This window comes from Octopus bimaculoides, chromosome 1, assembly GCF_046866305.1.
Source record: "Octopus bimaculoides isolate indiv1 chromosome 1, ASM4686630v1, whole genome shotgun sequence".
In the NCBI taxonomy this organism is placed as follows: Eukaryota; Metazoa; Mollusca; class Cephalopoda; order Octopoda; family Octopodidae; genus Octopus; species Octopus bimaculoides.
Window position 1 is genome coordinate 58,433,694 of NC_142928.1, and position 26,904 is coordinate 58,460,597.

Sequence of the window (26,904 nt, forward strand, 5' to 3'; positions counted from 1 at the left end):
TCAAGCTCAAACAACATTTTATTGAGAAAAATTGCTTTCAAAGATACAAAAATACAATGCTTTCATCAAAGACACAATAATGTTTTATCCTTTTCCATATATATATTTTTTTGATAATTTTTTTTTTTTGGCTTAAAGATGTGATCAAGGTATAAGAAAAAATGGTTGAAAAGATAACAGAAGCACCGAGAAGGAGAATAAATCTTTAGAAATAAAGGCTGTCTGTTGAAGGTGCATACAGAGTTTGAGATGGGTAGGAACAGGAAGGCATTTTATGATGATGTTCAATGAGGGAATACAGATTGAGGCCAATGTATAAAATTACGGAGAAAATAATCCTTACAACACATCAACTGATGCTTATAAAAATTTGGTTCATTATTTATTGTTAGAACTGGTTCTAACAAGGAAATTATGCAAGGTGTAAAACAATGGCTAGTAATTAACCTTAAAAAATTGTACAGGAGGTATAGTGTCTGACATTAGACAGGCAGTTTTAGCTTTAATTGTACTATTGTTTACAGAGTTTTCAGATGTCATGAAATGAGAATGAAGAATTTATTATTAGAATAGATGAAAGGAACATTTGAGGAAGCATAGGGGGAAAGTAATTTAGTTAATTAAATAATGTTCTCAAATTGGAATACTGAAAATGATATTAACATTTTTTTTTATTATTGGAGATAAAAGAATAATAACCAAGAGAACAGTGATAATTAGTTTTTAATAAATATAATTCTGGATATGTGCATTTGTGTACATATGCATGTGTGGGAGATACATGTGCTATGAATGATATTTTGAATAATTTATAGGTCACCTTTTTTATTTCAAAAACTTAACTCACTGTAATAGTGGATTTTATACTAAAATGTGGGAAAATTAGAAATCAAAGAACTTATTAATAAAATTGCTGCTGTACAATTGAATAATTTTGAAATTAAACATTTATTACTCTTAACCTAAATTTTATTTCACCGTATCTACCAATGTCTCTTGCACAAGTAGCAAAGGAGGTTAACAGTAAGGGTTTTATTTTATTTTTCTACTGCATATATTCTAGTTCAATATCTGTTTAATGTCCCGATACATTCTAGCTCTATTTATTATTTGTAAATGACATTTATTTCAAGTGTGTGTGTGTGGAGTGGGTACAGAGGTCTAGTTGATTAAATTGACCTCAGTATAGATTGGTATTTACTTAATCAGCCTTAAGGAGCTGAAAGGTAAAATTGACTTTGGCAGAATATAAATTTTGTGAAACAAATAAAAATTCTTTTACTTTAGCACTTCTGTTCATCAACTCCACTGCCTATAATTAAATTAATAATTATATTTGTAGTAGCAGTAAACTCTCACATTTTGCTAACAAAAGCAAAATGTTGCAATGCATATCAACTGAGAAGTTAATGTATATACTATAAAAAGAGCTTCAGAAAGGTTTAGATTGTCAAAATTCTAGAACATATTGTTTAAGCGGATCAAATGTAAACCATAGATTTGACAAGAAAAATGTACACCTATTCACAAAAGAACTAGATTTCATTCTAATATTCAATGAATCTTTGAACTTTAAAACAGATATTAGCTAAAAATTTAAAATTTTTTAGTAAATTGGAATTGCTAGAAAGCCTTTCTTTTTCATGATAGAACACTCATTAGATAAAACAAAGTCAGTTGTCAAACGCTGCCTGGGATTTCAGTATGTAGACATGGAGTCCATATGTGTGGGGATATAGATATAAATTAGACAAGATGATAAATAGCTTCAGTATGTTAATGGATGAAGGTGGGTTTTTCCCCAAATTTGTCATAATTATAATTGAGACAAAAATACTAGAAATGGATCTAAATAAGCATTTTTTAATGAAATGACATATGTAGGTATCAAAAATTACTTTAGTTTAAATGCATAATAAACAAAGTCTAAAGTAACTGGTGGTGGTCTGCATTGACAAAACTTTTGAAATGAAGTACATGACTTTGAATAAGTTTATGTCATGGGCAGAGGTGGGAATATATCATTTCAGGGCTGACATTTCATTTGATACAAAATTAATTTATCAACTAGTTGGAAAATTTATTTTCTCACAAATGAATGGTCAGTCCTGAGATGTTAGATTCCTCTTCCCCTTTGACAATACAGACATATCCAAAACCATGTTCTTTGCGTTAAATAATCGACCCTACAAAGTGAAGGTCAAAATATAAGTGAACAGAATCGAAAGTTTGACTTAGCACAAGGAAATTTAACAGGAGAACATAGGAAAAAGTGATAGAAATTGATATGGAAGCTATTTAAAGAATATATTGCAATTGCTACTAGGAAATAATGAAGGACTTACATAAGTTAGAGATATTCTTTTTGAGCAATTGGTAAGGCTAAAAAATACTGCTAGTAAGTTCAAAGAATTATGAGGTTTTATGATATTGAGTTAAGAAGACATGAATAAAATTGTGTATCATTACTTGTGTGCATAGCCACCTTGGTTATGTAAAATATATCTATAAAGCTCAAAAGTAAGTTCATTGAAATCAGATAATCTTGTCATGGACTAGAGGTCTAAGATGTAAATATAATCAATGTCATAGAGTATAATGTGGGAAAGGCAATTCCGGATCATTGCTACTGCATGATAAAGTGTTTTGTATAGATTTTACAAAGAGAGTTTCAAGATGGAATGGAAAATGTATATTTGAATGAGACAGTCAAAATACAAGTTATGCAAAAAGTTTTGAGGAACAATCTAGTAACAACACAAGTGGCACAGAGAAGATATATAAATGAATAATATATCAGATATAGTTTTTAAAGATGAGTTTACCTTCCGAGTAGCTATATTAATACCATCTTAAAATAAACTTAGTGATATTTTCATAGATATTAGAGTAGTTGTCCTTACAGAATCTATTACAAAAAACTATGTCAGTTAAGACTGAAATAGAAAATACTTTCATTAATTGCTCTATACATGATTGAAAAAGTTTCTATTGTAATTTAATTAGTATACAAAATATATGCTTCTGGGTTAATGTAGTGGTGCAGATTCATAAATTATTAAACTGCAGAATGTTATCCCTAGAGATCATGGCAGGTTGAATTTCAATTATTGTACTTAAATTAGAGTTCAAAAGTATATGAAGTTCTCTTTGTATGTTGTTTATAGTTACTATATAAATGTAGACTAACATGAAGAGAAATCCATATTCTACTAAGGAAAATAGCTGCTGACATTTAACAGTTACAGAACATACGAATGTGCCGATTGCAGTTATGATTTATTATTAGATTCAATATGTTACACAAACTTAAAATATACAAGAAATTCATTGCATTCCAGTAATTTCTTTTTTATTTTCATCTGAGATATGAATGAAATATTTTTAATGTCTTTGAGTGTATGTGTGTAATATTTTTAGAGAAGAGAACAAAAATATATTTTATCAAAATATCTAAATACAACTTTTCGGATGTAATATATTTCCGATTTAAGGTTAACTAATAAAACTAAATTTTATAAAACACAAGAAAAATAATAGCTCCAGTATCAAGGAAACTTAACCCTTATCAAAGAATAATTTCCTAAAAGTATGTTAAATGTTTATTATAATAAAATAGTTTGCAAAGTATGTTATAGTTATTTTCACATGCACACATTTAAGTTGTGAACTTCATAAACATTGGATAAACATGGAACATACTATGATAAGAAATTATGATCAATAAAGGTTAAGAAGTAGCATTCTTATTCAAATATTTTTAAATTAGATAAAAAATTTTATCTCAATTTGTAAAGTGCGAGTTTTGAAGGTAAGTTAAAATAAGGTAGCTAAAGAAACAAAAAGAAGAAAATAACATGGAATTCAAAAATATTAAATCAAAGCTAAGAACGAATCATAAATTCTTACTGAAAGAAAGCTATCAAATGACTGTACCTCAGATAGTTACAATCAATACAGAAACCAACCCACCTGAGATTGCCTCTGTTCCTGACATAGGACTGTTCATTTTACTATGTGAACTTATAATGTTCATATTCCATTATAATTTTATGCTACATTCCAGGCACCAACTTAATAATGATAAAGTTTGTTATTTTACTACAGCCATCCAAGTTCTTGATTTGGTCTTGGGTTCAGTTCCACTGTGTAGCACTTTGGACAACTGTCTTCTACTATAGCCATGGGCTGACCAAAGCTTTGTAACTGAGTTTGTTAGACTGAAAGACACCCATCATATATATATATATCTGTGTGTATTTTTGACAACTGATGTTGGTTTACATCCCTATTTCTTAATAATTTCAGGGAAAAGTACCAAACTTATAGATAAGTACCAAGGACAATTTATTTGACTAAACCCTAATATGGCCACAGTCCAATGACTGAAACAAGTAAAAGATAAAAAATGTATAGAGATAAAAATATGGTTATGAAAGAGTTAAGAGGTAAATGATAGGACAACAGATTTAATAAATGTATAAAACAAATCATTTTTGAAGGCTGCGTGTATAGGGAATTTGTAAAAGAAGCAAAGGAAATATGTTAGAGAGATAAAATTACAGTATTGTTGAGATCAACAGTGGCAAAAGAAATATTAATAATAATTCATAATCTGGTTTGTATGGGAATGTAAGACTAACATAACATGTATGAAAGTTATAGAAATTAAGAAGTTTTTATACAGTGATTTTGTTTTTTTAAATACATTAGTAAGTTTTCTTTTACTATGACATTATGATAAAGTGTTCTGCAAAACAAAAAAGAAAATATATAAGGTTGAAAGGTACAGGTAAATATAACCAGCTCCATAGAACCACCTTGCTGTAGAACCTGAATTTTTTGCAAGATGGTGCAAGAATAGAAATATGTCTGTGGTTCATGTAGCAAGTATATCAATGTCTCACAGTCTTAGCCATATGGCTCTTACAATGAGGATCAGCGGGTCAGGTGGACTGGCTTACAGATCTATTTTGACACAAAATAATAACTTCAAAGTGAACCTCAATATATAAGGTGTCTAGCAGCTCACTGCAACAAACATGAGATACCTATCATTTTGAGAACAGTTATCAGGACTTCAATTCTATGATGAAGCTTGCACAGCTTCAATACCTCAAACAGCTCAGTGTGCAGTCTCATCCCATTATCTGCATAAAGTCCTTTGTTGATGGAAAGCTCACAATAGGATCAGGCTCAGGACATTGGTTGGAAATTGTCATACAATATAATACATAGCATGGACTAAATGGTCATTGAATGCTGTCCTCAGAGCAAAGACATCTTCCAGTCTTACCTATGTGGTAAACAACTTTATTTAAGGGTAGCACATATAAAGAGACCTAGTAAATGTGGGCTAAAAGAATGCTTGCTCCGATTTCATATGACGCAGAAGCTGATCTCAATTAGTCATCTCTTTCTGCAGTCCTGAAACTATGGAAGCCAGATAAATTGCAGTGGTTACACTACTTTTTAAATGGTGAACTAATCTACCAGAAATTCATGGTGTTAACAATACAATCAAGAACCTAATTTTTCACACCCTCCCTGATACCCCTGTAGGAATAAATGAATGTATAACAACACTGAATATTCTTATGTCCAAGAACCAAGTTTATAACTATCATTAGTCTTTAGGAATCAACCTTAAGTACCAACCGAAAGGTAAAAGATAAGTTTTACAGAGCCAACTTTGAAAACTCATTCAATTCAATTCAAGAAGTAAACAAAGGGTTAGTAAAATGATCTAAAATGGCCTGTGTTTGCTCACTTTCTACTCAGAGAGTAAATTGTATATCACAAACATTTTATCAAGTATATATGTACAAAACATTGTGGAGGCAGATTGATATAAGAAGTGATCATCTTTTGGTTACATTATTATTTGATAAAGGGACTTTTAGGACAGTCTAATGATTTATCCCATGTAGAGGGCTCGATGCTTGATGGATTATCAGATATGTTAAAAATGTGCATTTCTGTTCATTCTACATTCAGCACATGGAACACTTTAATACTGCTTCATTAGCTAATCAAAATATTAGTCAAATCAAGTCAAAACATTACCTATTGTGGTCTTTGAATTTCCTTTCTTAACCTTTTCCATCATTCTTGATTTTGGGCTGTTTTTATACAATCTGATGTTCTTATTCCAGATCATATCTGAATATCATTGAACTACTCTCTTCTTTTGTCATCTTCTCTTTTTGCCATCTATTTTTCCAGACATGATTATATTTGCAAGCAACCTAGTCATTCTACTATTGTGACTGAAATACTGCATTTTTCTTTGTCATGTTATTTCTGCGAGTCTTTCTCTTTATCTAATCAATGCATTAAGTTATTCTAAGACTAACTGGTTAGTCTGAGATTCCTGTTAAGTAATGCCAACAGTTCCAAATGCATCTCATCTTGAATACTGACAATTTCCTCATCATCATCATTTAGCATCTATTTTTCATGCTGGCATGGGTTCTCCATGCTATTTGAGCATGTCTATGTTTCCCATCCATACAAAACAATTGCACTTATCATAGATTGTATTAGCCATAGCTTGTTACTCATTGTAATGTTTTTCTGTTCCAGATCTTTGATCTTTGCTAATTGTTCTATTTCAATTCACGTCTGTATCTCAGTTCTTTCATCCCCATAACCCAAATTCTCCTCACCATATTTCTTGAATGAATATCTAATATCGTAATATCAAATAATTCACTTTTAGGACAGGCTAACAGATCAACATTGTCTGGAAATCTTAAGGTTGTGATTAATCTTCTGCCAATCCTGTGCCTTCAGAATCTTCTTGGGCACCAGTCAGGATTTGTTCAAGAAATATGTTGAAAAGTCCTGGTTATAATGGGCAGCAACTTTGTCTCACTTCAACATTTGCTTCATTATTGCATTATTTCCTTGTCTTCCAGAACTGCACCAAGTACTTTTCTTGCATAGTTGTCTCAGTATTCCATTCAATTACTATAAAATGTCACACTTTTACAGTGCTCCTCTCCAGACCTTGGTTTTCATTTCAATTATCTGTTTTACAAGCATTGAAATCTTTCTAGAACCCTGCAAGAAGGGTTTAACGGAAATCAAGATGGAAACAGACATACCAAATTGTCAAAGATGGGATAAATAGAGAAATAGTTTTATTGAAGACAAAAATAATAACATGCTGATATATAGAACATGAACTGAGGAAAGATGGACAATATATGAAAGGACTATATTAGTATTCCATTAGAAGAGATTTAACATTATGTACACTCTGGGATAAGAAAGACCAGATGAAGGTTTAGTGCCATATATTCTTAAAAGTAAAATAGTGGGGAAGCAATAAAACATTTGAAAAACCAACAAAACAATAATAGGTTGTAAACTATCCTAGCAAAATATTACTAGAGTACTAAATTATCTAAAATTGCATGCACAAAGGATAATTGCTGAAAAAAGAAGCAGGATTCTAATAATGTGTTACAAAATACAACTTCTCAAAATTAATATGGTGGAAAATCTTAATACTCCAGAACTTGTACCAAATGTTGATATAGAGAACATGTTACAAAATGAAATTGACAGACTATGTCACAGGTAACCCAATCACTAATAAAGAATGAGTTCTACAATATGCTTAAAACAGTAAATGGACCTTAGCTGTGCACAGTTGACTTGATACACTCTTATAATGAACAAATCTTAATAAAAAACGAGGGGTAAATTCTTGAATGATGAGGTGAGCACTTCTGTTTCCTACTCAATCTAGGGTAATTCTACCAACAATCTACAGGTAAAAAAACTCCTTGAAATTGTCTTTGATCCAATACTAAATGAAATACAGACAGCAATTCAAAACCTGGAAAACTGAAAATTCCCCGACACATAATATTCCAAATGAAATTTACAAATATGGCAGTGTAAGTTTAGTAACCAGAATTAATGAAATTATTATTATATGTTAAAAGAACTCTATAATTCTTTTATGTTGGAAATGCACTAGCAGTGTCACTATATAAGAGAGAGCTGATATTAGAAATAGTCAAGATATATCTCTTTTTTTGATGTGGCAGAAAAAAATCTTGGAATCAGAGGGGAAAATTTTTCAACAATTTGTTCAGAGATTTTCCAAAGTTTCACTGTAAATTTTGAGTCAAAACACAGCTGATATATTCATTTCTTGTCTCTTTGTCATGAATCATTGAAAATGACAACGAGATATGTACTTTGCCTTTATAAATTTTAACCAAAGCTTCTCATTTTCAACAGATATATTTTGTGATGTGTTTTACAGGGATGTGGTTATCCACCAAAATTCCTCTGACTTCTATGACAGTTCCAAGAAAGGATGCGAACTTGGATAATACTTGAAAGAATCCAAAACATTTGATGCTAATGTTAGAGTCAAGCAAGTTTGTGTTCTTGTCTCTGTGCCCTTCAACATGTTTATAATTCATTGCCACTCTTCTCACAAGTAGATATCAATTCAGTTGATGGGATTCAAATTTGTCATTGTTCAGATGGTGTTTTTAGTAATCTTCGTAGACTTAAAGTAAGGTTCAAAACACTATTTGAACTCCAGTATGTGGGTGATTCAGCTGCTGTTCCATATCAGCCACAATTGCTTTGGAATAGTATAATATCAGCATCAAATGCTTACCAATGTGTAAGAATTAAAAATTAATTGTGAAAAAGAAAAAAGAAAAAAAAACTGAAGTCAGTGCTGCAAGTACCTGAGGAAAAACAAATTCTGTGCATTGCTCATTGATGATACTTTGCTTCAAAATGCACATCACTTCACTTGGAAGTATCATTGTCAGTTTGGAAACATGTGTATGAGGAAATTCAAAACTCCAAGCTTTCTTCCTCAGCATTATAAAAGAAGTATTTTATAGTCAGGACCTCTGACTGCACACAACGCTGGGAATATATAGAGTAGTTTACATTTTAATTGTTTTGAGTGGCTGTGAAACTTGGACTCTATCACTGATTTATTTTACATCCACTCCCTCCAATACATTTTGGGCTAATATGGAGGGACGAGATCTCTTACAGGCAATCTTGAAAACAATTCTATGCGTTGTAAACACGAGGTACAAAGCGCACACTAAAAAAGCAATGAAGGCATGCTGCAAACCTCTTGCCCAGTTGGAGTGACTCACAAATGAATGATTGTCTCAGTATGGAATCACTTCAGAGTGTGTCTCCCACTTTAAGAAGGATGTATGAGCTCAAGGGATAAAAAAAATAATGTCACCAATGACAACATTAAGACAAGGAATCAAGAACAATCTCATTTGTCGAATATCTAATCATTGACAACAGGATTAGCTTTATAATCATTTGTCATGTGACAAGTCATCAACAAAGAAGAAAAGGAAACATCATTATGTGTCAAGATGGACTATTCAAGGATATGATGAATAGTTTATAAACAAAGAAAAGTTAATAGTAGAGAATGTTTGATAAACCCATGTGTATGACAATAAAAGAAGAAAGCTAGATTGTCTTGGAATTCAGTCAAAGGTTTGAATAAGTAAATGCTTATCAAGATGCTAAATCTCACTGCATATGCAGAAGAGGTATGGGTTAAAGTGTATATGGGGGGGGGGGATAGTGTATTTACAGAGAGGTTCAAAGTGCACAGCTTGTATATGATTTGATCTGGCTGATCAAGATGTAAACTTAAAACCCTGCAAAAAAATTGATTTTTCAATAATAAAAATTACCTTGATAAGTAAACTTATTAATTTGAAACCAAATTTATTGCTAAAAATAGAAAGAAAATGCCACTTTAAGTGGCCAAGAAAATATTAAAGATTTCTGAAATTTCTAAATAGCTAGCAACGTGTATATTAATAAAGTAAGATAGTTTTTTCAGTTAATGCTGATTACAATTCACACAGCAGGAATAAATATAAGGTAGTTTGAAGAAACATGGTAGATGAGTAACAACTAAATGATAGAAAATATGAGAAATTCAAAGCTATATAACTCTAGACTACATAGTTCAGATAGTTTGAATTAGCATTTAGGCCTCAGAGGATATTTTTAACTGCTCTCCATTGAATAAGAAAGTGTAAATATATATAAAGATGGATAAAATGTATAAATTGCAAAAAAATTTACTATTATGGTAAATTAAATTATATCTTTTGCACATACATACACACACGTGTGTGTGTTTGTAATGTGCATGTGTACAGGCACATACTAAAACCTAACTATATACATTTCTCCTTTTTAATGACATTATTTAATCAAGTAAGCTATTTAAATATCTGATTTTGTTTACTAGAATAGCATTTTTTAAAGCAATTTCATATAGCTTAGCCATCTTGGAAAATGCCTACATCCAACACAGCTAAAGATTCCAATGGCTCAGCAAACTCATTCTCAGGTATAAATGTAACATCATGCAGTAAGAACTTTGTCAATCACTCACTGGTTATCTATTTAAAGCTGTAAATAGCTGTAGTAGATCTACACTTACAGTTTTCATCTCAAGTCCTGAACCCTCATCTTGTCCAGAATATTAGTTGTGCTGGTACCACATTAAAAGCACTGGTGCTGGTGCCATACTAAAATTACTCAGTACACACTGTAAAGTGGTTGGTTTTAGGAAGGACATTGAGCCATAGAAACCATGCCAAAACAGACAATGGAACCTGGTGCAGCCCCTGCATTACCAGCTCCTGTTAAACTGTTCAACTCATGCCAGCATGAAAAATGGACATTAAATGATGATGATGATGGATGCTATTCAGAGACATACCTTCCATCAGTCACCTAACATATCTTAAACATCTTGCATCTCAGGGCATTGACACACTAAAGCTTCAATATCTAGCAGCTGACTTAGTAAAACCTGCAAGATTCCCCACCATCTTTTCCAATAATTTTGATTACAGTTTTGAATTCAACATCTGCCATACATGCTTATAAAATCCCACTCAGAATTGTCAAAGTATGGAATATACTACCTACATTTGTTCTTAACTGTCAGGACACTACATCCTTAAAAAATTCCATACTTTCTGAAATTTGCCAACATTAACCTTGATGTGTTGGTGCACTCTTTATGACTCTTTTACTGTTCACCTCTGATGTTTTGTGTTTTATATTATGTAGAAGGCATGTAATTTTTGGTTATTATTGTTGCTTTCTGTCCTCTCTTTTTATCCTTTTCTGACAACTTGTAGTGCACTTGAGCATTGTATATAACACACTCATTATTATTAAACAATAATACATATATTACATCAGTATATACTAAAATATTAATGAATATTATTGCATCAATAATTACAAAAACAGAAACAAGTTTATTATAGTAAATAGAACAGATATTATGTCTAATAAAAAAACAAACCACATAGACAATGTTTATATGAACCAAAAATCATCTAGACTACATAACAGATAAACATAAAAAGACTTCAAAAAACAGAACATGACAAACATTAAATCTCATCTCAAACTAGCATTAATAATATATTACAAAAATAGGAAATTTAAATGTCTTTTCATTAACAACAAACCTGCAAGCCACTAAGTAAAACTTCAAATAACCATATGGAACCATTAAAGTTGGACAACCAAATAACATACTTTATTGCTGTCTGACTATGCATCTATGACAAAGTACTGGTTTAATATCTTATCTCACACAACAACAAAAAAAACAAGGTAGATAGGAAAAAAACAGAACCAAAGAGAGAAGGCTCCAAATAATTTTCCAGCCTGCTAGAAATAGCTGCCAAATACCCTTCAAATTGCACCCTTGTCTTAAAGAATACAAGATATGTTGGATACAGTAGTACTAGATATATTATCTAAAAATAAGATGGTAAAGTTATGACAAGATCATTGCTGATCATAAGTCACTCAATCAGGTCTGACCTGGGTTTAACACTAGCATTTAAGCCAGCTATATCTGACCCATATATTCTAACTGTTTTATCTTCAAACTGGCCAGATCTGGCCTCTCACCCCTATGCTACAATGTCATTCTAAAAATAAACAGTCACATCATTGAAATCTCAAAACTTCAAAGCATTACATTTGACAGTAATAAGAATGTTAAAAAATTAAACGACAATAGATGAAAAAAAAAAAACAACAACAACAACAAATATTCTTACATTTTACTGATCAGCTGCAAAACTGTAGACATGGAAACTATATTAACAACTAAATATCATAGAAAACATAATTGATGCAGCATCTTAGTAACAAACTAATGCCAGGAATACAGATAGATGAGATGGATTTGTTGGGAAGTGGAGCCTGGTTCTTGTTGGATAGCACAGAAGTGAATTAGTAACTCTAGGTGAGGTACTGAGTAGGGCACCCCAATGCACTACAGGACAGCTAAGTAGAGATTTACAGTACTTAAATGGCTGAAACATTGGTGAGGTCTAATGTACTGCATATAATGTTCCAGTATTGGCAGTGAGATACTTTGCAGTTAATATTCTTTCTTTCTATCTGTCTGTCTTTGTCTCTCCCCCTCTTTCTGTTTCTCACTCTCTCTCTCACACACACACACACACACACACACATATATATATATATAATCAAAAAGTAAAATTTACAACCACTTAAAAGTGGTTGTTGTTAGCAATATTTACTATGAGAGAAACTCTCATATGGTTTTGAGGTGCATATAAGCACACTTGTTTTACTGCTAGTGGGAAACAATCACTGCCAGGACTAACAGATCACATGATTTTGGCCTTCTAAATGGTAGATACCTGACTACTGGAAATAGAAGTAACCATCCTGCTAGCAATATATGTAGGATCACAGTGCCAATCAAGCACTGGTGTTGCTAAAAAATAATTAAAGCTACAAAGTAATATTAATACCAAATAATTAAAGCTACAAAAGTAATTAAAGCTACAAAAAAAAAGTTAAAGCTACAAAAGTAATATTAATACCAAAAGGTAACATTTTTATCACCACTTGTGTTAGATATTGTGTTAGAACACACAATACTGTGATATTTGCCATGAGAGAAGGCCAGGAAAAAAAGGCTGAAATCACATGATGTGGTAGCAGCAATGGCAGTGATTGTCTCCTGCTAGCAGTATAAATAAGAGTGCTTATATGTACCACAAAATCATGAGAGATTCTCTGATGGCAAATATTGCAGTATTCTGTGTTCTAACACAGCATCTACTTTTAACTGGTGATAAATTTTACCATTTGGTATTAATACCATTTCTGTTGCTTTAATTATATACATATATAATTTTGTTAGAGATTGCTGAACAAAGAAATTTTTGTTTTGTGGCACATCTCAGAATACAATAAGGAAATAAACTGAATTTAACAGTTTTGTCATTTTAATGGCTAAAATAATTTTCATCCTGCAATAGTTCCAGTTTCTACACATAAATTCAGATCAAGTCACTGAGAGAGAGAGAGAGTAAAAGTATTATTAGAAATCTTTGATAAAACAAAACAGTTAAAAGAATTGTTTTTTAGTGAGATAGACAATGTCCATGTAATTATTTTTTAATTAAAAGGATGATGAAGTTGGAAGCTAAAGTTGTTAATGTATAAGTTAAAATATTGCAGGTATAGGAAGGTAGTTTTAGAAGATGTAGTTTAGAAAACTCAGGTGGAGAAAGGTCAGGGTAAAATGACCAGAAGATGATCCATATGTGCATTTAGTAAGGTTGGGCTGCAAGTGGTTATGAAGTTGTTTTGCCTGAGGTTTACACTGATCAAGCAGGCCTATGATCAATGGTGCTCCAACTCTGACAATCCCTTTTGTTAGACAGTGCATCCAGGATTACATTATCCAATGTACCCTTTTTAAAAGATGAATGGAAATTGAGGAGGGTTTGGTTGATATTTCTAGCAGGTTGAGTAACCATATGGAGGCTTCTTTGTTTTCTTGTCCTTTATGTGTTAGATAGGGCACAGTTTATGATATACAATATATAATACAAGATTATAATAACAGATTTTAGTACTTCTTTTACTGGTTTTGATCATTAGGCAGTATCCATGCTGGGGTACTACTTTTAAGCATTTAAGGTGATCATGTTGACCTCAGTATAAGTATAAAAAACCCTTGCTTACTTGTGGCTGTGAAGTTAAGTTCAGAGGAGCAACAAGAAAGGATAGCATTGGTAACTAAAATGTTTCGCCTTTTCCTAATTATAATTATTGTACGTGTTTGTGTGAAATAAGATTTTGAACTGTAGTTTAGTGTATGAATGTAATTTATACAAGGACAGAAGCAGATAGGTGTTGACATACTTTCTTGTACTGGAGATTTTGTGATAGTATTTTTAACTATGTGATATTAACTGAAGAGGTAAAATTCAAGTACAATGTTGTAGTGAGTGAATGATTCACTGAGATGCAACAATTATTTAAAGAAAGAAAAAAAGTAGATAGACAGATAGATAGATTCAGTTATTGTCATTGCTGTTTTCTTTTTCTCCTTAATTTGCTTGTTTCATGTTCTGAAAATAATGAGGTAATTTCCTTCTGGTCTTACTTAAACTGTAGATAGACATTTGATCTTGACTAAACATTATAAATAGGCATAGGCTGTATTTCATTACAGAATTATAGTAGTAAACCAAATTTGTAGGTGGTCATCAGAGTGTAATGACTGGTTAACATAGCCATTTAATAAAACTAGATAGAAAAGTTATACCAGCTTAACTACTAGGTAAGATGTATTGAAGCAAAAAAAAAAAAAAAATGAGTAAACGTTGAACTGCTTCCGATGATGAGGTTCCAGCTTGGGAATCCAGACATTTTGGGGAGTATGGAGGTGCCCCTTAGTTGCCATACTTCCCAGAACAGCAGTACCTATCAAGGCCCTAGTTGTGAATCAAAGAGAAAAAGTTGGTCATGTGGCCTAGGCATACAGGACTCAGAGAAGGGTTCACTCCTAGATACATGCCACACAGACCTATTGGTGTGTTTCTGATGTCACATGAAACAGTAAGAGTTAAATAGGGCCTGTGCAAAAATAAATTGTTAATAAACTGGCAGAAGGTAATGGCAATCAATTGATATGTCTTCCCCAAGAAAAATTATGGATCTTAAGACTTTGCCATAGAAGTCTATAATTATTGATGATTGTAGGTATGTTGCATGAAGAAAGAAGAGACACATGCATGTCTGTATATATACACACATATAGCTTGTGTGTTAGTGTGTATGTTAATAAAACAAAAACAACATGCACTGCAAACTACTTCAAAATATATTTGGCATGGGCTGCAGAGACTTATTGAGGCAGTATTCTACAGTAGATTTAATAGTCAGAAACTGAAAGAAGCCTGTTGCACACACACGCATGTGTGTGTGTGTGGGGGGGGGGGGAGTCTCCTTGTCTTAACATTATGCAATAGTTAAAATTGAATATCACTGTCATATAAGTGTCCATTTCCAACCTGTAACTAATATCAGATTTTAACCAGCTGACCAATAGAATTTAAAATTTCCAAGAAAATGCATGCTTCTTTGAAAAAGAACAGTTTATGATCAATACTTAATAAAACAAGTATCTGAGAAAAAGAAGTATTACTAATATATTTCTTACATTTCATCCATTATAAACAAATTTGAAGCTTATTGGGTGTTTTAACAGAAAGAAATTTAAATATGGAGAGTCAGTCTTTTATCAAAGTGTTGATTTTAGATTCAATTTATGTTAACTTGGATATTAGGAGACAATTTTAGATTCAATTTATGTAACTTAGATGTTAATAAACTTCCTAGAAAACAAAATGCCAGGAACAAATAAGATAAATCAGAAAGACAGCTGGGTAATTAGAATCTTAAAACTATTAGTTAAGAAGGTATAGTATTGCAACTTACCAAAACATCTAATAGTTGAAATGATGATCAATTACTTCATAGTAAAACTCTAAAATCTCCAAAGGTAGAAGGCAAATGCCTACAACACAGCTTTGTATGCTTTAAAGAATTTAACTTTAATGACTGCCTTCAATATCTCAATAGAAAACTGGAATTCTAAAACTACGTAATAGAGTAAGTTGAAGAGTGATAGTTTTGGGCTATTTTATTTGAGAGTCAAAAGATTCAGTAAACAAAAATGTGACTAGCTGCCTGAAGGAGGAAGTTGGTGGAGGAATCTCCACGTTCTGCTGGTTTTTCATAAGCTGGTGATAAGAGGAGTCATGTAGTGAAAGTCAGAGTGGAGTTTCATTTTACTAAAAAATAAAAAAAAGTATGCGAGTAGAGTCTCTCATATCTGTGGAAGAATATGGAAAGGTATGCAAAAGTAAATTGGGTCTTACTTGACATAAAAATTTACAGCAATGATCTGGGATGTATCCAAACAAAAGAAACACATTTGTGTATCATGTTTGTAATAGAGTCACTGCTGGATATTTCTAGTTATCAGTGATGACCATATTCATTTATGTGGATAGCCCTCATTATCATCTTTTTACATCTGCTTTCCATGCTGTGTGTGTACACCACCTATTATTAGGTAAATAAATAGATACATAGATAGACAGACAGAAAAGTTTGCGAAATAAAGAGAAAGAAAAAAAATAAGAGTGCTTTTTTATTTTCTCTATATTTTTTGGTTCATATCTATAATTAATGTAAACAAAATGGCTTACTTTGAACAAGTGTTACTTGTTGATAAATTATAAAAGAAAAATTGTCTGCTCATATATAGTTCTCCCACATCAATGGCATTACATATATCAGAAAATGTATGTCTAGGACTACATTTAAAAAAAATAATACTAGTGAGAAGAATGTTGGCAAAGGAAACAAAGTATATTTGTTATGTATTCTCTAACACAAGAAATAAAGAAAACAAAACATTTTTAATGACCTAGAATAATTTTGCATTATCTGAATAAAATGAAATTTTGATGGTTTTAACAATAACAATGTAATGCAAAGTATATTAAAGATTGTTTGAAGAATTCTGTATAGTAAACTATATAATAGATATATATAAAGGAAAACTCTATAAGAACATCTTCTGTGAGAGAATTAGCCAGACAGGAAATATATTTGTTTAATAATAAATGTAAGAGTTTAAAAAGACACAAATCCAATATACTAAACTGTGATATTATACCTTGTATGACTACCTTCAAAAGAAACTCGAAACTACTGTCTTCACAAGATGCCAATAAAATTTTATTTGTATCTTATAGAGCTATTCCCTACAGTCACTGATCTTTCCCTGAAGCCAATTAATTATATATTGACTTCATTTGCCAAAAAATCTCTTAATATAAAATGAAGGTCATCTGAAAACTAATTTTTGCTTATGATGCCCTAGAGTAATTAAATTCAATTATGTAACTGCTACAATGGTATGATTTTAATTAAAATGCACCATTTAGAAAAGCAAGTTACACATCTATAGAGATCAAGCTAATTTTATTACAAATCTGTGAAGGTATAGCTCAATTTATTAAAAAATTGAAAATTTAGAAATATATAATGAAAAAGTAAAAAAAGAACCATATTTATGAACAATTTAGAAAAGATGGTAATATTAGCTTTTAGAATGCAAAGATAGTCTGCTTTTAAGACAAATTTAGGTTGTAGCTGCATCCATATGTAACTAGGCACAACAGATAAAAGGCACAGCAAAATTGTGGCTATGATATTACATTTTTAGTAGCTGTAAAGATAAACAGAGAAAGAAAGTGAACTGCTGATTTAAACTGTTTCAACTCTTATAGAAGGCAAGATTGTGGACAACTTTTGCTTTGTTAACAGTCAAATTTTGACTGAAGCAAGTGGCAAGACAGATAATTCTTTTTTACTACTTGATATACAAGATCTAATTTCCAATCAGTACAGAATATAATGTAGAATTCTTGCTTACTATAGTTAAATGAGCTAATTATTTAATCTACAGCAACATTTTGGTTTAGGATGTAGCACAGTTCTAGTTACAAAGCATGAACTAAGTTAAAAAGCAAATTCCTCTTCCACTCAGATATTGTATCATTTTTCTCTACTATTAAATTGATTACTAAGATATGTAGCTAGGTGAGTTTATAAGTTATAAGACAACCAACTGAGAGACCAATGTTTCATATCCAAGCTCCATGTTATGTCCATAGCCAAAATATTTAGCACCTCAAAACTCCTTCTCTGCCCTGAGGTAAATAGGTATTACAGGAGAGGAGCAACCTATTGTTACTTGCAAGAACTGTAAAATTACCAACTTGATTAGTTTTATGGTATACAAGATATTATCAACACTGTAAACTGAGATCCAACTAATATATGATCAATAACCCTCTTCATCAGTAAAAACTGAACTCATTTACAGGACCTCTGATTACACGTAACTGAAATTCTATGTTTGGACTAAATATATAAAAAAAACTCAGCTATACAATTAATTATACAAATGTGACAAGCTAGATATTCTATATGGAATGTTGACAGCAGAAATGTTGAAGATTTTTTCATTAAAGTCACAAATATTTGGTACAGAAAAGAAAAGTGTTGAAATATTACAATTTAGGATTCTTTATGGCATTTCTTAGGATAGAAGCAAAAAATAATATGAAATAATTAATTTAATTCATCATGACAAATCAAAAATGACACCTTTGATACTATTCTCCTCAGCCATTATTTATGAGACATGACTCTTAAGCAAAGAAAAACTAAAACCTGAAAAGAGTAATGGTAGAATTGGTAAGATACTGGCTTACAGGCCTGTAGTCAAAACCTGTTACCAATATTTAATTCTCCTCCTGTCAAAGACAAACTTCAATTTTAATACATAAGTTAATGTTAACATATTTAATGTCAGGAGCATTAGAAAGCTAACTAGAGATAATTATGCAATGAGGAAAAAACAATATTTGTGAAAATTATTTTTTATCTTTTTTAGCGAGTTTAAGAGACAATTCAAGACTGTTTTGGTCTTATTCTTACCTCATCAATAAAATATATGTTACCATACTTGTTCAAGTTGTGATAAAAGAATTACTAAGTAAATATACAAAATTGTATATTTGCTGACATAGGAAAATGGAATTATTTAGAATTTAGATAATTAAATAATTCATCACTGCTGGAAAAGGTAAAAAAAAAATATTAAACACCGACTAATGCTTTTGTTCCTTCATTGTATAATTATTTACACTTGACTTTCTAGAACTGTATGCATTTATTTGTGTTAACACTAACTGACTTTTTGAATTTAAATTGTCTAATCCAACAAACTATATAATGTAATGTTATGGATTATGAAGTGCTGACATAGCTGTGTAATAAGATGTTCGCTTCTTAATCATATGGCTTCAGATTCAGTCCCACTTAGTTGTATCTTGGGCAAGTATCTTGTACAACTTTAGGCTGATTGACGCTTTTTAAGTGGATTTTGGATATGTGAACTGAAAGAAGCCCTTGTGTGTGTATGTATGTATGTATGTATGTATATAGATAGATAGATGCATGTGTGTGGGGGGGGGGAGAGTTTCTAACTCCATACCTTGATATTGCATGATAGTTATATGTGTCACCATTATGCAAAAGTTGTCTATTTCCAATCCTCTGTGAAAACATGTCTGGTCATGGAAAAATATTACTTTACAGGTGAGGCGTTGGTGACAGGAATGGCAATTGGCCATAGAAAATCTACTTCAACAAATTCCATCTGACCCATGGAAGAGTAAATGTGAAAATGATGATGATGATGATGCAGTGAGGGATCACTGCAGTGATGAGCTTAATTCATTTGAAGATCAAGTTAAACTCACAGCATGGAAAACTACAATGAGAAAGACTATTGGAATCTTTACCATTACTTCTCTTACTATCAATATACTTACTACTTTCCATTTGTACAACAGTGTTATGAAAGTCACAGGAGAACCAATGATAACCTTTCTGGCCATTTAAAAAAAAATTAGATTATATATGAAAAATAAATATATATTGAAGTATGCATTTATTAAACTGTGCAAAAAAAAAAAAAAAAAAAAAATTAACATACCTTTTACATCCGTTTGATTTTCTTTTTTCCATCTTGAACATTCTATGTATAATTTTTGATGATTCCCTAACTGAATTTTGAAAAAAAATATGAGAGAGAGAGAAGGGGAGAGAAGTGGGGCAACGTGTGAAGAAACAATGAGAAAGAAAACCAGTAGATCACTTGAGTGAAGGAAAGAATAATAGTTTCTTACATAAACATAAAGTAGTCAATTATACTGATTCTAGTACTTGAATGGTATTTATCCTGGAAGGATAAAAGGCAAAGTTTACTCTGGTGGAATTTAACGAGAACATAAAAGGGTGCAATTAAATACTACAAAGCATTTTGCCTACTGTTTTACTGATTCTACCAATTCATCTTCTTTCTCCATCCTACATAGGAATGTATGTGTTTAGAATAAAACTATTTTTAAATGTCTGAAAGTGTTATGTTCATTATGTTGATGCTAATCAAAATTCAAATCATAAAATTGAAAATCAACAGACTAACATGATAGCGAAAAGTGCAAAACCAAAGTGAAGGTGTGTATAAATTAGATGTGAATATTTTGGATGTACTATTGATATAGTTTTATATTAGTCCTTGCTACTTCACAATTTCTGGTTTATTTATATCATATAGTAACATTTAAGCATTTTCTTTTTATAAAATGTTAAATTTACTTTATTATTTGTTGAATATAATTTATTTCAACGATAATAGTTTTTCATGATTATTCTTAAAGGTATTACACATATCAAAAGAAAAAGAAAATGTAAACTACAAAGTATTATATATGCATTACTTAGTCTTAACACATTTAACTCTTTTAAAATGGTTGACATAAATTTACGCATGCAATGTACATGCTTTAAATTGGTTGACGTAATTATACACTGCCTGACTTAGAACCTGTTGCCAGAGTTAGTAGCAGTCCACCTGCCATAGATAGGCCAATTAGATGTAAATATTTACAACTTGATAGGCTGGTCCTGCCACTCCGACTGTCAACTTCGTCATTGTGTCCTGTTTAGTCAAATTTACAGTCATCACGTCCTACCATTCCAGCTCCATCAACTTTGTCATCGCGTCCTGTTTAGTTGAATTTATGGTCATCGCATCCTACCACTTTGGCTCCGTCAACTTCCTCGTCGCATCCTGTTTCATCGAATTCATGGTCATCATGCCAAGCTACACCACCTCACCAGTTGTTTCTTCCGGTTCAGACGATGACTCAGAGAGTGAGTATTTTCCTAATTCAGAATCAGATGATTCCAATAGCAATGATGATATTCCAGTGAATCAAAGGTACAGGTGGGCAGCAGTGAATGGCGCTGGACAACAGAATGTCATGTGGCAAACGAGAGGCAATTTCATCTGATGGCATGGGTTTACTGGTACGCCTGGCATAAAGGCAAACTTTGAACATGAAGTTCGCCACTGGAAATCTTTCATGAGTTTTTGACATATGAAATGTTCCAATATATAGTAAATGAAATGAGAATGACCATGCTGAAAACCACCCCCAGCATGTCAGACCCAGGCATGGCAATGATTGGTTTCCAACCACAAGAGACAAAATCAAAGTTCTGCTGATACTGATGGGCATCGTAAAGAAACCAACTCTGGTGTCATATTGGAATCAGGATCCAGCCACATCGACACCTTTCTTTCCAGAAAAGATGCCACATGATCGATTTTTGGCGCTTCTTCGAAATGTACATTTCAACTTGGGTGAGAACCAAGATGACAGGCTGCACAAAATATGTCCTATCGTTGATGAAGTAGCTGAAAGTTTCAGAACAGTGTATGTCCTCACACAGGACATTTGTACAGATGAGAGTTTGTGGAAATTCAAGGGAAGCCCTGATTCAAACAATACAACCTGACCAAACATGCCCACTCTGGAGTCAAGGTTTATGAAGAATGCCAGTCAACTGGCAGAGCCTATGAGTACACGTGGAATTACAAAATCTACACTTGTCAGGACAGATTGGATCTTCCAGTGTCTACTCTAATGTCAACTGATGTTGTGTTGTCAATGAATGAAAACTTGTTTGACAAAGGCTACAATATTTATATGGACAACTGGTTTTCCAGTCCAAACTTCTTCCTGCAGCTGGGGCAAGGAGGACTAATGCCTGTGGGACTGTGAGAACACACAGGAAAAACATGCCACCCAATCTTCACAAGATAAAAGGGAGAAACAGCATACCAATGCACCAGCATTTTCACTCTAGCATGGCGTGACAAAAATGTCTACATGTTATCCACAATGCATTCTGCAAGCATGAAGGACACTAGAAAAGAAGATGCGGACAATAATGTCAAAATGAAACCGAGTGTAGTTGTTTCATACAATGAAGGGATGGGCAGGGGTTGATTGCTCAGATCAGCTGGTGACAGCACACAAATCGGTGAGAAAATTTGTGAAATGGTACAAAAAAAATTTTCTTGTATATAGTTGACGCGTGTCGTGAACTCATGTTTGATTTGGCAGATGCTTGGCAGTGTGGGGAATGGATTGTCATTCAAGAATCTATTGTTTCATGAAATGATAGAAGCATCAAACCTGCCAAAGTACAGAATGCGTGGATGTCCCCACACCGGACTCTCTCCTCACTGCATGGTGAAGAGACATGGACATTTTCCATGACTGTTTCCCCTTACCTCCAAGAAGATAAACATTTCAAAGATCTACACAGTATGTAAAATAAAAGGGAAACTAGACACCATTGTTCACAATGTGATATGCCACTGTGTGTGGTACTGTTTTGAACTCACATGATTGTAAATAGATGAAGTTGATCTGACTTGTGCTGTTGAGTGAGCTTATTCAGGAATAATACTGCATGAGTGTCCTGCACAGGGATATAGTTTAGGTAAATAAACAGTACTTGCACTAAAGCAGTTGATGTAAATATATGCTGAATGTTATCTTGCACTGAGTGCTGACCTTAATCGGTGTGATTACTGTTGCCATGCACAGGCAACCAAATGAATCACTGCTGTAAACTAGTTAAAGCAGTTGATGTAAATATATGCTGAACCATTGTCATGCGCTAATTGCTGATCTCAGCCGAGGTGATTACCATCAATGCAACCAAGTTGCTTGATAAAAAAAAAAAATCATTGTCATGGGGAACATTTAATGCTGGGATCATTAAAAAGCTAACTAGAAATAGATATGCAGGAATAAAACAAAATGTATGGCAATCTAAAACTAATAGTTTTGATTTTCTCAGGAAGTACAGGTAACAAATCCAGACATGCTTAAACATTATTTTGGCTTCATCAGTGAAACATTGCTCCCAATATACTTGCCAAAGTAGTTATGAATTAAAAAATAACAAGGCAGTACATTTATTGGTTTAAGAAAATAGAAGTGTTCAGAGATTATGTCAGGTGAGACAAGTTCAAATATGTTTTAGCTTACTAAGATCTCTTCAGCAAAAACAGTCTTCACCGTATTTTGCCAAGTAACAAGGCAGTCAGTTATTGGTATAGAAAATAGAATTGTTTAGAAAATAGAATTGTTTAGAAATAGATGTCATCAACATGAAAGCAATAGGTAAGACTGTGCTTAAATGATGTATAGGGCATTAACAGTTTAACTAGAAATAAATATGTGATGAGAAAAAGTTAGACAGACAAACAGATAGGTAAAGTCAATGCCTAATGTTTTCATTTTCTGGCAAGGAAGAGCAATAACTCATGTCATATTTTGGTCTTGTTTTGACCTCATCAGTAAAACATAGCCTTTGATGTACTTACTCAAAAATTGATAAATGATTAAGTAAATATACAATATTGTACATTGAAGATGTAAAGAAAGAGATCAAATAATATTAATGTAAAAAGATATTAGTCACTGACTAATAATGTACTTGTTATTTTTCCTCTCATCACTTTTTTTATGAAGTTAGCTTTTTAATACCTTTGTATTAAATAATGCTAGCAATAACTTACCCATTGTTTTTCAAGCAGATAGTGTCATTGAATTATTTAATCTCTTTGCATACATAGTTTGTTTGAATATGTGTATATGTATTCAGTTGATACAATCAGTTAATAATGACAGCGTTCTATTGACAGAAAAAAAACAGGTTTCTCTTAGCTACATTGTTCTAAATAAATATGCATTTAGGTTTCTCAAGCTACATTGTTCCAAATAAATATGCATTTGAGAATAATAGTATCAGCAGACCTTCTTATCTGAAAGTGATGTTCAATGAGCCAATGAATTGTATGACAGACAATCTCTTAACTACATCTGGTCAAACATATCCAAGACCAAAAAATATAGTAATAAAGATATAAAATTTAAATATGAAAATTTTGTACTTTAGTGCTTTTTTAATGTATTATTCCATTATATTGTCATCACAACTCTGTATTATTCAAATTACTTCCATGTAGTTATCATGCTGTTTGCTACTTTGCATTATGTTATGTATTTTGTGTTTGGGGCAATATCATTGGTTGTTTGAAGTAAATTAAAAGGTATTTTCATTCTAGCCTAAACCTGTTTCACTTTAATTTACTTCATTGGATAAGATTCTAAAACAGGATATTTTCAACACTGACCAGAACACTAACAACATGGCCCAAAAATGGTGATATTGGTCTATCAGCTATTGAAGACAAGAATGTCAACAAACTTTATGTGCTAGTTAATTATATCTTGCCACTCATTTTCAAATGTATATCCAAATCTACCCATGAGGTCACTATTGACATATTTCAAAGTATATATGTCAAACTGAAATATGAGAACTTCTCAAAAAAATCAGAAACAAAATTATCAATGAATCTTTAGACTAATACTTATGGAACTTCAAACTTTTAAGCCAAGACTGAAACTTTCAACCCTTGACAACTGAAAAGTCCCAGATTGACTATGTTAGGGACACCTTTGTTAATGGCATGTGTTCGAAATGCATTTGTCAAGGCTTCTCAAACACACATTTCCTTACTTAGAAACCACATTTAAACTGGCCAAGAATACTAGAAATTACACAAAAACAGTTGAGGGACTACTCAGCCAACACAGCAATCAAACTTATGCCCACCTTGAAGAGGAAGCAGAAATATCTGACTCAAATCATACAACCACAGCTATTTTAAGGCTTAGGGATATCTTTTGCAGCCTTATTAGGCACTCTAAAAATAAATGCCCACCCAGAGAAACAAGATGCAGCCTGTACAATAAAATAGTGAACTCCTCCTAAGTTTGGAGATCTAGTAAGAGACCTACATCAGTTTCAACCTTTCTCATAACTATATCTGTCATTTCTCCATCGTGCCTATCAACAACTGCAAACATAGAGTAAAACAGATAGTAAAATAGAGGCTACTTTACTTGATACTGGCAATGTATTAAGCCTTGCAAATAACACACTTGTAACCAAATGCAAATGGAATCTCCTACCTCGTAACTTGACCATTTCAATAGCTTCTACTGATCATCAGTCCCTTGTTCATGGTTGTGTTATAAGTGATCTTACTCTTGGCCTTTACAAGTATCACAAAGTATGACTTATAGCCCTAAACGATTTATACTTAAGTTAGAGTAACCTGCATTATTCATGATTTCTTACAATGCTGTTTTGCAATAAAGTGATGTTATCATTTATATCAAATTACTTTGTATAATCAAGTTTAATCCCACAACACATGTAGTGGCTTTAGTGTAGGAGAACTAGCCTAACTTACTATACATTAAATCACCAAATTTAGATTGAAGTTTGAGCAAGAGCTCCAAATTAATGTGTTGTATATGTCAAGACTTTAGAAAAGAGGTGATGTTAGCAAGTCTCTGTTGTTTCTCAAAATTCATCCTTTAATTGTATTTGACATTGATCACACTGCATTGTCATAGCTGATATGTTATTTGTTATTTGGAGAAGTGCATACCATGTACAGTAGTAAGGAAGTTTCTGAATGAATTCAGTCTCAAGTAAGCTGTTTATGTTGTTGTTAATAGAAAAGTAGGAATTATGAAGTCATTTAACAAAACAGAAGATCATGAATCTGCAACACATCCATGAAGATTGATATTCTACATCATTCCTGCTACAGGGATTTGACACCTCTGTAACAAGAACACTGAACAGAGAAGCTGTTACGCATATTCCACAATCCTGCAAGGGAAAACTATTACTCTGTGCAAGGTTGCTTTTCTTGAATTACATAGCATTAAAAAAGCAAAATTAAAAAAGAATGTTCTCAGTTTCAAAATGACATAGAAAATAAGCTGTGCAAACATAGCAATTATCCAAAGATTTCTGAAGCCATTAAGAATTATATCCAGAATTATAACAGAGCAAGAGATGAGCATACAAAATATCAAAAATCATCTCTCACCATTGCAATGATATGTAAAATGCCAGGAATGGCATCTAGTATAAGCAATTTATTGATATAGTAATTAGTATTATTAATATTTGCACTATTAATATGTTAATATAGCAATAACCTAGTGTTTGCTATACGAGGTCATTAACATGAATTTAATATAAACTTTAACTTTTCCAGAAGTGACACCAAATAGACACCAAAACAGCAGAGATAGCTCATTGTAAAGCTAGTACACAGCAACATATGGCTGAGCATGAAAAGGCTGATGTATTCAATGTGGAAATCCTTGAAATGACTTAAGAAGATATGGGAGGTGGCTATGACACAATGGTGATTGCATTTGACTGTAGAAAAACTTACCACTAACTGAAGTTGACTTGGAATATTATAAGGGACAGCTTTGGAGTTATAAGTTTTGCATCCATGAAATGAAAGTACTTCAATGCATCTATAATAATATTTTGATGGAAAAGGTCCCAGTAAAATAATATACTTTGAATTTGTATTTCTTGTTGCTTTGTATATTCTGTGACAGGCAGTTTCAGAAAATATTTCAGTTTAAGCAATATTTA

At 32.2% G+C, this 26,904-nt stretch overlaps 2 long non-coding RNA genes across 2 annotated transcripts; one reads left to right on the forward strand and one right to left on the reverse strand.

Moving 5' to 3' along the window:
• On the reverse strand, nucleotides 1-26,659 carry LOC128247565 (uncharacterized). The gene is made up of 4 exons (XR_008263885.2): nucleotides 25,404-26,659; nucleotides 19,991-20,060; nucleotides 16,290-16,476; nucleotides 1-16,202 (listed from the first exon to the last, which is right to left on the reverse strand). It is a non-coding gene; the product is annotated as an uncharacterized LOC128247565 (long non-coding RNA).
• On the forward strand, nucleotides 14,041-19,981 carry LOC149137558 (uncharacterized). Its single transcript, XR_016241728.1, has 2 exons — nucleotides 14,041-14,135; nucleotides 19,591-19,981. It is a non-coding gene; the product is annotated as an uncharacterized LOC149137558 (long non-coding RNA).
• Nucleotides 26,660-26,904: the final 245 nt, after the last annotated feature.